Source organism: Erpetoichthys calabaricus, chromosome 8 (genome assembly GCF_900747795.2).
Source record: "Erpetoichthys calabaricus chromosome 8, fErpCal1.3, whole genome shotgun sequence".
NCBI classification, from domain to species: Eukaryota; Metazoa; Chordata; class Cladistia; order Polypteriformes; family Polypteridae; genus Erpetoichthys; species Erpetoichthys calabaricus.
This window is the reverse complement of record NC_041401.2, coordinates 137,791,369-137,805,773: the sequence shown is the minus strand read 5'-3', so window position 1 is coordinate 137,805,773 and position 14,405 is coordinate 137,791,369. Positions and strand designations below refer to the sequence as shown.

General features: G+C 40.9%; 1 protein-coding gene across 1 annotated transcript in view; it reads left to right on the top strand.

Annotated features, from left to right (window-relative positions):
- The window catches only part of kcnh3 (potassium voltage-gated channel, subfamily H (eag-related), member 3), a 577,011-nt gene that overhangs the window by 134,655 nt on the left and 427,951 nt on the right, over window positions 1-14,405 (top strand). The gene's annotated exons all lie outside the window — the stretch shown is intronic.

Sequence of the window (14,405 nt, the reverse complement as noted above, 5' to 3'; positions counted from 1 at the left end):
AAAACAGAAAAAAAATCCATGCTGAACAGACACTTTTTTTGGTCTACACACACTTTGTTATATATTATTCAAACTCTTTGCAGAAGTCACATAGTCTTGAATTTTCTCACAATGAAAAAAAAAATTGCAAGATTAGCCAAAAATGTTTAAATCCTATTTTCACTTTGTCATTCTGGGATATATTAAGTGTTGCTGCTGTGGGGAAAAATGAATTTAAATGATTTTAGCACAAGGCTACAAAACAGAGAAATGTGAAAAAAGTGAAGGGGCCTTAATACTTTCTGAATCCACTGAAAGGATAAATGAATATAAACAATCACTTATTAACTGTATATGAGTGGCAATTTTGTGACTAATGGAAGTGACAGCAGCAGATGAATGACTGTTAATTTGAATTAAAAGGCTTCATTGATGGTTACAGATGGAGGAATGAAATGCATGCAGAAAATAAAGGACAATATCTAAAGCAAGTACTAAGAACTCAGTACTTCCTGAATGTGCTTCAGAAGCCACAGGGCAAATAAAAAAGGGTTAGGAACAAAATGGAGAGAACCATCACAATGGAGCAGCTGAACAGAACACACTAATAGTGAATTTTATGGAGGTGTAATGGTAGAGAAATATGTAGGGGTGGTGGTAGCAGTAGAATTCAATCTCTGAATTCATAGCAACTTTCTACCAAGTAGAGCTGACAGAATTTGCCAAGAATATCAGTTTTATACATGGGTTTGACGTTTTTATAAAGTCCCTTTTAAGCATATTTGCTTTACTGAGGTGTAAGTGCTAATAAGAATTCCATTGTCTTCATGATATACAGCAGTAAAGCAAATGGCTAATTACAGTTACATGAATAAGCAAATAATGTTTATCAAAAGACACCGTGAGAGTTGATTTCTACATATAAAGATGAATTTCACTATTTGATTATATATTGTTTATATAGAATACCTTATGTTCTTGCAACTATAGCTGTTAACAATTTGCCTTTGCCTTTAGCACTCATAGAAGGTATTTTAATTAAAACCTGTTGATCTGTGATACAGTCCCACTGCTACTTCTCTGCAAGGTTAAGCACTGATAAGAGAACCAGTATAATTTAGTGCAGCAGAATTCTGACTCCAAGGGTCTGTTTATCAGTAACTTTTAATGACATGAGAAATTAACCAAACCACAAACGTTTTGTAATTAGCTGTGTGTTTAAGGAGTGCAATCAACAGCTGTAATTCAGTCGTCTCTTTCTTGGCACTGTGATGACTCAACATGCATGTCAAATAAAGGTATTCTTCCTATCCTGAAAATGGCTTTGATTCGAGTTTGACACCACCAGGCAGTGCAGTGTAGTGGCTAAGAAGATGGACGAAAACCTACAAGTCCATATGTTACACTCTTGGCCATGACTTTTTCAAGCTCACCTTAGCTATGGTCATATTTTACAAAAAATAATCCCCCACTGTGTATTAATGTGAGCAAACCTCTCTGTAGTTGGCTTTACTTTTAAATTGTGACCCGGAGTGGTTGGTATGTCAAAAAGCCAAGAAAACCACTCAGACACAGCCTTATCCATCCCTAAGCACAAGGATGCATTTATTTTGACTGTGTGAAATAACTGAATAGTCCAGTTTCACCTCAGTTAGCAGAGGTGGTTTCCTACACAAAAGGCATTGCTCCTAGGTTTGTGGCTGCATTTACACTGTAGGGTGATCTGTCCTCTAGTGACAGGGAGAGGACCTTCAATTCTTCTCAAGCCTTTGTTTATGAGAGATTCTAGAGGAATTCATCATGATTCCCTGGCCAGAAGTAAACCGCTAGTCCAGTTTACCTTTCAACCATTGTATAGATACGTCGGATTGCTAGTGACCTGTGACACCATGTTTACACCTCTCATGGGGTCACATGTTACAGTGTCAATTCAGTTTCTCAAGCATGCCTCATTCATTTCATCCACAACAATTTACTACCAAAAATAGAGCAAAATAGTTTAGAACTATTTTATTATGATCATTTATTTACAAAAAATATCTTTACATGTGCATTTTAAGTGCCACATTTGTAAATAGCAATCTAAAAAAAAATGTGTTTTTTTGGGGTTTTCTTTCTATCTATGCTTTATTTACAGCTGTGTTTCTATCTTGTTGCATATTATTTGCAAGTTTAGAGAGTTAAGAGACAAGCAAAGAAATGCTACAAAGCTTATCAGCACAGCAAGCCCTGGAAACAGTCCTGACATTGTTAGCAGAGTCACAGTAATACAGTGGGCAGACAAATAATGAATAACAGAGTGAGGCAGTGCAAAGTGATGCCATCTTAACATGAATATTCTGGGCAGGGAATTGCAGAGGGGCAGAGCTCAGACAAAAAGAAGGAAGTTGAACGTAACTGCATCTTACAGTTACAAAAGTGGACAAAAAACACAGAAGGTGTCACATATGTACAGTATCACTAGACTGTAAAACAATTCATCATTGCAGTGTATGATAGGAGCCATGCTGCATTGATCATAAAATGTAACTGTGATCTATGATTATTGAGCTGAATAGCAGGCTTTGATTGTGTAATTATATATAGATATTCAAAATTAAAAGTAATTAAGAATTAAAAATTAGTTTGTAAGGAAAAACATTGTACAGGGAAGGGGTCTGAATAAAAGTTTTGACAGTTATGGCTACTATATAGTGTCCTATAGGTGCCGCCAATGAGCCCCAAAGCCCAGTCACACTTGCATAAACAAGTCCCAGGATCACAATCAACATTTCAGTTTAACAAAGTGCCTCTCTAGTGGCTTCTTTCCCAAATTCTTCTTTTCCAAAAAACAAATCCTTTTATTTATACTCCTTCTACTTTTTACGCTCTCTCTTTTAACTCCCAGTGCTCAATCTGTTCCCTCCAGGAAGCACTTGCGTGTTAGGCAGGATGCCCTGGTCAATCAGGAGTTAAATCCTGGCCACAGAACCTGACAAGGCAGCTGCATGGGGCCACAAATCCAATGCTGCCCTAAGGGCATCCACACTAGGGCCTTCCAGAAGGGATGCTGCCACCCAGTGTATGGGAAATGATCTGCCTATAGCAGGCAGTTTCCCACTGTCCTGTATTTCTGGCCTCCTGACTGGGGAAGGGACTACCAATCAGCCTGGTTCAGGTTTCTTCCCCAACCAACATGTCCATCTGCAGATGCTAGGATGCCAGATCTGGTACACCTGCTTCTGCAGCATCCCCCTATGTCTACCTCCTGGCACAAGGTCCATCTCTCTCTTTATATTATATATATATATTGTATTATATATATATTGTAAATGAGTGAACGCTTGGTGGCACTGTTGCTCACCTTTTCCCCAACAGACAAACACACTGGACACAGGTTAAAAGCACTACAAATATTTTACTTCTTTTATAGTGCCTCCAAAGCACCACAACCACCACAATAAACACAAAACCAAACGTAACAATACAATTCTCCTCCACACCACCCAGCAAGCTCTGTCACACTCCCTCCCAACTCTAGCTCTCCTGTTGGGTTTCCATCTGTCCTTTAAATAGTCATTGACCCAGAAGTGCTTCTGTCCTTCCGACCACGTGACTGGCTGGCACTTAGGGGTCAAATAAAGAACAGGGATTTTCTTCAGCCCTGAAGTACTTTGGGGCTTCAGTTCCCGTGACTACCTCGTACTTCTGGGCCACAATGAAATTATACGTCCCCAAGTCCTTTGACAGCTCCTCCTGGAGGCACCCACAGCACTCAGCAGGGCTGTGTGTCCGAACTCCATATCCCATAGTGCCCTGTGGGAATCCGGGGTACCACTGCACTCCAGGGAAGCTGCCATTTAGCTTGCCATTTTTTTGGGGGAAGCAGTTTCGGCAAGTAGCTGCCTTCCCACAAACTTCTATTCCAGGGGCATCCCAGCCGGATTGAGCTGCCAGCTGTCCATCACATTGCCCTTCCCTCAGCTGAGCACCGTAGGTCGAAGCAGCCTGCACCGGGAGGGTTGTCCTTCTCCAGGGGGGACTGTCTACAGCAACCAGACCGTGGCTTCACCCTGAAATACAATAGGAGAACTGTGGGGAGTTACTGTGCCTTTGTTTGCTGTTATCGTCCTCCCTGGTTCTCCATGGACATTTCCTCCACAAATGGCCAGGCTGGCGGCATTCATAGCACAGCCGCCACCCTCCTGACGTTTGTGCTCTGCGGGTTTGGAAGCAGGTTGAAAATGCCTGCTCTGTCCCACGCCCAGCTGAGGGTGGATCACCTCTCTGCAATCGGTGAGAGAATCCGTCAGTAGCACGAGAGTGTTCAGCTCCCCGTGCCGCACTGTTAGTAGATCCCTGCTTTTCCTTTGGGATCCCTTCTTTGATCTGGGGTTTAATCACAGTCTCTCTCTGAGTAAAAGAGAGACTCCTTACTGTCTACACCCCTTTAGATTTATGGATGACCAGTGCCGATGTCTCAAGTGTCAAAACAACCCAGAAGTCAGCACTACCCAGCTGCTCTGACTTATCTGCCCCTTCCACCGAACACTCGGTCATCACCCCTTTATCATTTGTAGGGCACAAGGTTACTTGACAGCCAATATGAATAAATCATGCTGCCGTTAGTATATGAATTGGCTGGAGGTGGGCTCGAGCCATCGTCAGCTCCACCTCCCGGCCATGAGCCAGTGAGCATGTCCATCTCTGGCGCATGCGCCGTTGGGTCTCGCAAGGGCGGCTGGGAGTTGGAGTTCCGGAATACGGTCAACGACCGACTGCGATCTGCCTGATCCAATTTGTCGGCGGACCATTCAGTCATGTTCTGGACCTCCTTACCTTTAGAAATGGTGGGCGATGCTTCGCGCGCCTCTCCCTTCCCCTTCAGAAAGTCGTAGTCTGTCGTATTATAGGCGAAGATGCAGACAGAGTGATGTGGACCTTCTCCTTCCCAGAATCCATCAGGACAGGTCACGTGATCCTCACCAGACAGCCACCTGCTGTAATCTTCTATGCTTGGTCGTTTCTCATTGAGGCTGTTTTCATCTTTGGGAGTCTGCACGGCTCCTCACCGAATCTCTGGATGGGCTCCTTCTATGAGGTATGAGCGTGGGACAAAGTTAACGACATTGCTAAACCTTTCGATATTCTTCCCCGGCACATACCTCATTCTGGACGCCATCATTTGGAGCTATTTCTTCCCAAAGACTGTAGATAGATAGATAGATAGATAGATAGATAGATAGATAGATAGATAGATAGATAGATAGATAGATAGATAGATAGATAGATAGATAGATAGATAGATAGATAGATAGATAGATAGATAGATAGATACTTTATTAATCCCAATGGGAAATTCACATTCTTCAGCAGCAGCATACTGATACAATAAATAATATTAAATTAAAGAATGATAATAATGCAGGTGAAAAAACAGACAATAACTATGTATAATGTTAAATATTAACGTTTACCCCCCCGGGTGGAATTAAAGAGTCGCATAGTTTGGGGGAGGAACGATCTCCTCAATCTGTCTGTGGAGCAGGACAGTGACAGCAGTCTGTCGCTGAAGCAGCTCTTCTGTCTGGAGATGATACTATTTAGTGGATGCAGTGGATTCTCCATAATTGATAGGAGCCTGCTGAGTGCCCTTCGCTCTGCCACAGATGTTAAACTGTCCAGCTCCATGCCAACAATAGAGCCTGCCTTCCTCACCAGTTTGTCCAGGCGTGAGGCGTCTTTCCTCTTAATGCTGCCTCCCCAGCACACCACTGCATAGAAGAGGGCGCTCGCCACAACTGTTTGATAGAACACCTGCAGCATCTTATTGCAGATGTTGAAGGAAGCCAGCCTTCTAAGGAAATATAACCGGCTCTGTCCTTTCTTGCACAGCGCATCAGTATTGGCAGTCCAGTCTAATTTATCATCCAGCTGCACTCCCAGATATTTATAGGTCTTCACCATCTGCACACAGTCTCCTTTGATGATCACTGGGTCTATGAGGGGTCTGGGCCTCCTAAAATCCACCACCAGCTCCTTGGTTTTGCTGGTGTTCAGGTGTAGGTGGTTTGAGTCGCACCAAGTCCAGAAACATAATTCTTACAGCACCACTGCCTCTGTCCAAGTGAGAGAGGTATGCACCTCCTGTCTCTTCTCCGACGGCGAAAAGCGCGAGCATTGTCTTTTTCCTGATGACCACAGTCTGTTTTGCCTTTTTCTTCCCCATGACGGCTCAATATTAAGGGTGGTTTGTTCTCAGGGCTCCCTTGTATCACAGCGCTGTCTGTCGGGTTGCGTCCACATTAAATTTAAAGGTCTTCTGATCCAAACGACGGCCAGAATCCTGCCGGCTATGCCAATGTAATTGAGTGGACGCTTGGTGGCACTGTTGCTCACCTTTTCCCAATAGACAAACACACTGGACACAGGTTAAAAGCACTACAAATATTTTACTTCTTTTATAGTGCCTCCAAAGCACCACAACCGCCACAATAAACACAAAACCAAATGTAACAATACAATTCTCCTCCACACCTCCCAGCAAGCTCTGTCATACTCCCCCCCCCCCCCCCCCCCACCAACTCCAGATCACCTGCTGGGTTCCCATCTGTCCTTTAAATAGTCTTTGACTGGGAAATGCTTCTGTCCTTCTGACCACATGACTGGCTGGCACTTCCAGGTCTGATAAAGAACAGGGATTCTCTTCGTACTTCTGGGCCACAATGAAAGTATACATCCCCAGGTCCTTTGACAGCTCCTCCTGGCGGCACCCATGGCACCCAGCAGGGCTGTATGTACAAACTTTATGTCCCATAGCGCCCTGCGGGAATCCGGGGTACCACTGCACTCCAGGGAAGCTGCCATCTAGCATTTTGGGGGAAGCAGTGTCGGCAAGTAGCTGCTTTCCCCCAACCTTCTATTCCAGGGTCATACTGGCTGGGTTGAGCTGCCGGCCTTCCATCACAATATATATATATATATATATATATATATATGCTAGGTCTTTAATGACCCTAGGTATGAAATAGAGTGCAGGGGTTAACCAGTCTCTAGTTCATGGGACTGGATGTTACACCCCATTTTTTTCCATATTTCACAGCACGTGGTATTAATAGTGCCCTTCTTGGGTGGTGCCATTTTTCTCTGGCTTCTGACCACCCGAGCGCATCTAAACAGAACATCCTTTAAGGCATCCACAGTTCCTCTGTGTGCCATTGTGCAGGCAAAGCAAAATGTGACAAGAGTATAAATTCCTGGAAAAACCTTAAAAGTTCCTTCCAGTGTTAGATTCTTTGAGTTTGAAGTTATGAGTGAAGGTGTTAGCAAGAGCTCAACTTGGGGGAGGAAGATAAAACAGACATAGTGAAAAAGACCAGTGCATTAATTACAAAAAAAAAAACTATGATTAAATTAAATATACAGCGAGACATGCTGCAAAAACAAAAATGGTAATGATTCTGCAGGAGCCAAAATGCTGAAGGAAATATAAGAAGACCTGGAGAAGGACTATTTGAAAGGAGCAAACACACAGCAAAGCCATGGGCAGGAAATAGGGTTAGGATCATCAGAAGAAAGAGAAGAGAAAATAAAATCAAACATGTAGTCAAAGAAACAAACTTGAGGGCCCTAATGCTACACTAAAAAAAAAAAAAATAAAAAAAATAACAGGATTTGTTTTGCATTTATTTAGCAAAAATATCTCCCAATGGGGAAAAAGCAAAATTTACTTGACAAGATTTCTTAAAATAAGCTGAACAATCATAAATACATACTTATTGATAAGTCACTATATCTTATAATAAGGAAAACAAGATTTAATGGTTTGACATAAATTTTTTCACTTGCTTAGATATTCTTTTTTTGTACTGAAGTCTTCTTGTAAATGCATTTTAGCTTACTTCTAGTTAGAGATATTGTCTAAAGGGCAGGATAAGAGAAAAACATGATAAGGAGAAGGCAAAAAAATACCAGACAGAAGTCAGGGAATCGATAAACCTAAACCAAAATGTGAAAGCCACAAAACAGAGTGAAGAAACAGGGTGATGACAGCACAATCTGAAGGCCCTCATATATCCTTGCTGCAAAATGGTGATGCCCAAACAAGAAAAACCTACACAAAATGCTGGAGATGCACAGGGAACAGGCTCAACAGAGCAAGTGTTTCCACCGTGTCTAGGCTTTGTTCCCACTTTATGCCTGATCGGGCCTGGGCTGGAATTTATCCGGTCAAGACCTGGAATTGAATTAAGCAGGTTTGGCAATGCAATTTTGATGGGTGGATGTATAGAGCAAGTATCTTTCATCAACATAAAATCATCTAACAAACAGCCTTGGAAATACATATTAGCATTAACAATTCTGAAATTAGAGTGGTCTAGTCCTCCAATGCAAAAAAAAAAAAAGATGAATGCAGCCGTACTGGATCTCTCTCTATATAAAATCTAACGTCTCTCTGTCTGTCTGTCCACTTTTCACCAGAGAACTACTTAACGGATTTAGATCGGGCTTTTTTCTATGATTTGCTTGAACATTCTGGTTGATTTTGCGACTTCTCTCATCGCGCTAAGTATCATAGTTCGCTTGCAGGAGTGATATATTCCCACTAATCTGAGACAGAGGCTGCGGGCTGAGGGGAGGGGAAGTGTGATGTCAGGAGTGGGGAGCCGGGCGGGGCCCTCCTCACTCACACGCCAGCCTCTGTTTGAGTCGGCGTACCTTTGCGTATTGGAACAGACCTTGCCTCCGCCTAGCTAGAGATACTGGTTTGTTTATTGATTTTTAATGTTTGTCCTGTTTCACTACTACGTGGGTGGAGCCGCAGGGGGACAGCTAGTATTATATAGAAACAAAACTGGTAACACAATTGACAACGTATATATTCTAAGACTTTTGAGGAATAAAATAAATTAGACTGAACACTATAAAAGAAATAGACATCTATTGATGAGCAAAAAATTTTTTTATTGTAGGCAGTTATTTGGTGATTCTAAACTGGACCGATACATGAGTGGACCATGTGATGGACTGTTGCCCACTCTAAGGCTGATTCTAAGCCTTGTTCTCCGTGCTGTCAAGGTGGTCCTCACAATTCTGAACTAGATTAAATAGGTTTAAGGACATATATTTTATTATGTAAACTGTGGGGTACTTTGTTTTTATTGAGCTACAATAACTGGAATTGTGCCTGCTGTGTGAGACTTATTATCACAAGCTTCCTGCCGCTTTGAAAAATATTCCTCACTTTGACTGCCGTTTGTGTTCATCCATATGTCAGTTTTATAGCACAAATATGAAAGGTGGACTAATTAGGTGGTTAACTACTAACATAGTGTCTGACACTTTTATGATTATTTTTATTAGTCTATGAGGTTTTAGTTAACTCAGGGCCATTTTTACCATTGCATGGGCTATTGAGTGCCAAAAACCATGAGGAAAAGTGGCTAAAGATTAGTGCAAAACATTTAACTGTTGCAATTATAGTGTTTGCAAGCCATTTGCAAATTTTAATTATGACTGCAAGCTGTTAGCATGCTGATTGTTTTTATTAATGTTCTTTATTTTAAACTAAAATATATATTTAATTTTCTATTATTTTCATTTGGGTGGAACAGTGCTGCACTGTTCCTGCATTCAGTTCTCAGTCCCATCACAGTCTCTATTAAGTTCTTGTGATGATGCGGGTTCCTCTCCATGCTCCCATCTGGCTTCTGGGAGTTCTGAACCCGACACCATGTCACCGATGAGCTGGACAGTGAGGCACAACAAAGCAAGGGGATGGTGCAAAAAGTGCAAAAGTGTTTTTATTTAAAATCAACAAACAAAACAGCGTTCAAATAAATAAGTGCAGTGTCTCTCAAATCTTCAAATAAATAATCCAATAAAAACAGTGAAATAGTGGAGGTTAAAATCCAATAGAAAAAATCGTTAAAAAAAACAACGAGGTTAAAACAAGGCTGGAAGCAGTCTTTTAAAACAAATCCGAGTGCCTTTCTACTGGTAACTTCCCTGCTTTTCCTGTCCAGTCTATGAATCAGGGGAGCCACCCAACCTGCAGCTGACCTTCTTTCTGCCTTCTCCTGCTGGTCTGTTCGCCTTTCTGATCCCTGGCTCTGATAGGCTTCACCAGACCGTGACTTGGACTCCCCAGCGACCAGGGCGCTCACGCTGGGGCTTTCACGTCCCAAGTCCCGATTCCTGCTGCCTTCTTGGCTTTATGTGGCGAGTCATCCTCCTTCCGGTCACTCCCACTCCTCAATAATGCTCAGTGGGAGCGACCACTACCGACTGCTCCTGGGGTGCCGGCCAAACACCCAGGATCATTGATCAGCTGCACCTTCACACGTTCATGCACCGGCTTTCTCCACCCTGCTTCTTGCCTTCTTCTCCTTCTAACCTCCATCCGTCCTTTCTTTTTTTCTTTTTCTCCTTTACCCACCTCACGCTTCTATTTATCATGGGAAGTTGGATCAGGTTTGGCAATCAGCAGCTCCTCACCTGCGCACTTAAGCGAGGACCGCCCGCATCACGAATTCCCCCGGGAATCACTTCCAGCCACACTACCATGCCCCGTGTCTACGTAACAAAGGCGACGATTATTTATTTAAAAAGTGGCCTATTTGACTTGAGCTGTGGACCCGCTACACCACAGCTCTCTTTGTGTCCATGTTTTCTATTTCTCTCCCACCCTAAAGTTGTACAGATTAAGATTCTATAGATAGGGACTTACTATCACCGGCACTAATAAACATATAGGTGTCATCACAACACATGTAAAATGTAACTCTTTTGGTTATATGCCACTTACCAACAAATTTCTTACTTTTACTGCAGTTTCTCTAATCATTGAGGAGCGACCACAACAGCCATGATAAATCCTAGAGGCAAGAAAGCAGGGACTGTCCTCACACTTGGCACCCTCTTATTATTTCAATCACTCTAGAAAAAAGACAAAGTATACAAAATACAATAGCAACACGGTATTTATTAACTTATAACAATACCAAATAGAAGATAATCAGTCTTAGAAAAGCTTACTGAAAATCAAAAATGTCAAGGAGTGGATGTTGTCCTGGGAAGATTTTGATTTATCAATTAGTGTTATACATAGGCTAAGTTTTCTAATGTCCGAATCAGATGGTCTCACGTCTCTTGATTTCTGGCATTGCTTCCTATGCCATTGCCATTCTGTCCTCGTCTTTTTTGGTCCCTTGGACCAAAAGTACACACGTGGGATTCTGGGACTCGTGACATTATACACATATGATTGGCTATTTTGTCCTTATGAGGAAAGACTGATTATAGTGTTTGATCTCCATACTTCCTTTTTCAAGTTGTTAATTACAAGGGACATTCAAAAAGTTTCTGCACTTTTTTAACTCTATTTATTAAGAATTTCAAAAACAAATTACATCACTTTTCTACATAGTCACCTTCATTTGCGATGCAATTTTCCCAGTGTTGTACCAAATTTTTAATGCCCAATTACTACTCCTCCCGCCTTCACTGTTTCCAATGAAAATATAAAAGTGCAGAAACTTTTTGAACATCCCTTATAATTCTATAATTTCTAGTCCTACAGCACTTATCCATTCCCAGATTATAAACAAATTTAAACAGGTTCTGTGGCTCTGTGGTACAGTATGTACTTGCCTTCTTTTCCCCCCACCATTAAATTGTAAACCGATTAACAGAGATGCACTAAGGTTATAATTTACTAGTACAATACAGGAAGAATGTTCAAGAATGGTTACTTGCAATATCTGTAATTAAAGACCTGTAAACTCAGTTCATCTCGGATCATTTTAGCAAATTAACTAAAATGTCATGTAATCAGTCTACATTTCAAAAACTGAAGATTTTCCCCTCCACAACACATCCTTGGTTTTCCACCACTTGGAATTCAATCTGTGGGGAGTTTGCTTCTTGCTGAAGTCATCCTCTGGACCCAAGGATACACCACATTGTGTGTGCATGTACTGATGTTCTTCTTGCAGTGGTCAGCTGTCCCATGAAGACTAGGCTTCTGTTTTATGCCTTTGAGTTCCGCCTTCTTCTTGGAAAGAATAATGTGATTATTTTGTTAATAGAAATAACTGGTGCAAGAGAGTATGTTTAGAAAATTGGGAGAAATTAAACCTCAAATTAATTCTCGGCTAGAATACATGGTGGTTTGTAGCTTCCTGTGTATTTCCTATGTTGTCTTGCATTTTCTCTCACATAACTGAGCCCAGCATTGGGTTTATTGCTCTTGGGCTAGACTCTATCCGGAAGACTCTAATCAAGAAGAATCGAGGAATGAAAAAAAGAGGGATGCGTTTAAAATAGTATTCAGACACTTAAGGATTAAAGCAAAAAGTAAAGAGCTCCTAAAGGTACATGCACAAATAAACCTTATTTCTCTTGCTCACAAGATCTTTTTGCCTGAGCATGGGATCTTTTTGTGTGCACACGAGAAAGATTTGTGTTCACAAGGTATTTTTACATGCATGTGCATTCATGGGAAAGAATGAACAGAAATGTATTTGATTTATGGGCACATCCTGTCAATCCCAATAGCCAAGAGTTGTGATACAGATTCCTACTACATGAACGACAGAAAATTACGTTTTTATAGATCTTTTGAGGTCAGGAAATGTTCCAGTGGAAGATATTGAGCATCTTGATGCCTTTATGGGAAAACCTAGCTTAAAGTATAGGTCTATGAATTCCATGTCCATGTGAACTTTATACAATAAAACAGCTACAGCTGCAGAAACAGGGCAGGCTTACCAAAAATATGTGGAGCCCTAAATTACAGAACCCCTAAAGGGATGATGTATACTGGAAGCATTATTGCATCTGTATGCAAAAAGATCTTGTGAGGATGTGAAACTTTCTTGTGTACACGAGAAATAATATTTTTTATTATTTTTGCTCATGTCCCTTTGGGGGTTCCATAAGTAAAGAATGATGCACCATCAAAACTAATCTAGGCAAACTGAAAAATAAAATGACATGTAATAATCAAATAATAAATTAATTAAAAGGTACCAAGCATAGAATGTATAAGACAGTTTTCTGGAAGTTGTTTACTTACATTAAACCTTGTGTTCACATAAGAATGTTTCACATAAAACAAAGTAAGGCACGCATGCAATGCAAGAGAAATAAAACTCAACAAATAAGGATGGCTACTGTAGTCATAGTGACTTACATAACTGTATTAAGAAGGAAGCGGAAACAGACAAATTAGGTCTAATTATATTTTAGAAGGTTATGTAATGATGAGAATGCAAAAACCTGTATATATTGTCTATATTATAGTATAAATGCAGGTTAGCAGAAGTAGGCAGTGCTCTTGGCAATAAAAGGAAACCCTTACATGCCAGGGTGCAGAATGCTGTGTAATTGTATATGTGATGGCAAGGAGAGAACTAAATATGTAGCAGTAGTAGTAAACAGTACAGTAAAGTTAATCTGCCAAGAGAGTGATACAAAGAGAGATGGTGAATGATGTCACTGGGGTGACAGCAGGCAAAACTGACAAAGAGGACGGAAGGACAGAAGAATTTATTAGATGTGTATATTCTTGTGTTGATTTGGCTAGTGCTCAATTGGAAAGGTGCTTGTTGACAAATAAAGTCATTTATTTGAGATGTGAGTTGTGCTGAGTGCTATTGTGTCCGTGGTTTGGGGCTCAGCAGTGATCCCTTGTGGTTACACCTAAATTTTAAAAAAATATTTTAAAATCATGTCAAATGCCACACTACACAAAAATGAACAACCAATCTACTGATGTTTTATAAGTGTTATGAAGGCCAAAATAAGTACATGAGAGTAAATAAGTAATAGGTACATTTTTGCAGCACCTAATCTAAAGTATTACCAACTTTAACAGTGAAATTTAACAGTACATATTTGCAAAAAAAAAACTCTATTATAACTATATTTATGTTTTGATTGCCAGTGATGTTCACTGAATAAGAAATATAACATTTCAGATGCTGCACTCTGTGGGTGATCAATAGAGGAGCGAGATAAACAAAATACAAATAGTCCATCTCAATCCACTGTAAAATACAGTAATTACTTTGTTTACCATGAAGTGAACATCTATTCTTAACATTTCAAAAAAATTATAAAAAAAAGACAAAGAGCAACAAGCTGTATAATACTGACAGCATTCTCTAAGCACCTGTCCCTCCATTATCTAAACTTGTTTGGATCAGTTCAGGGTTTCAGGCGTCCAGCGCTTGTACTATCAGCATTCAGCATAACCTTGGAAGGATCTTCAGTTCATTGCAAGACACACTGAAGGCACACATCCACCCACACTCAAAGTCAAACATGAATGTATGTGGGATGTAAGAGGAAAACTGAGTACCTGGTGGACAGAATGGGAGAAAGTGCACATTCCTCACAGTCAGTGATGAGGCTGGGAATCAATCAGAGTCTCTGGATCTCTT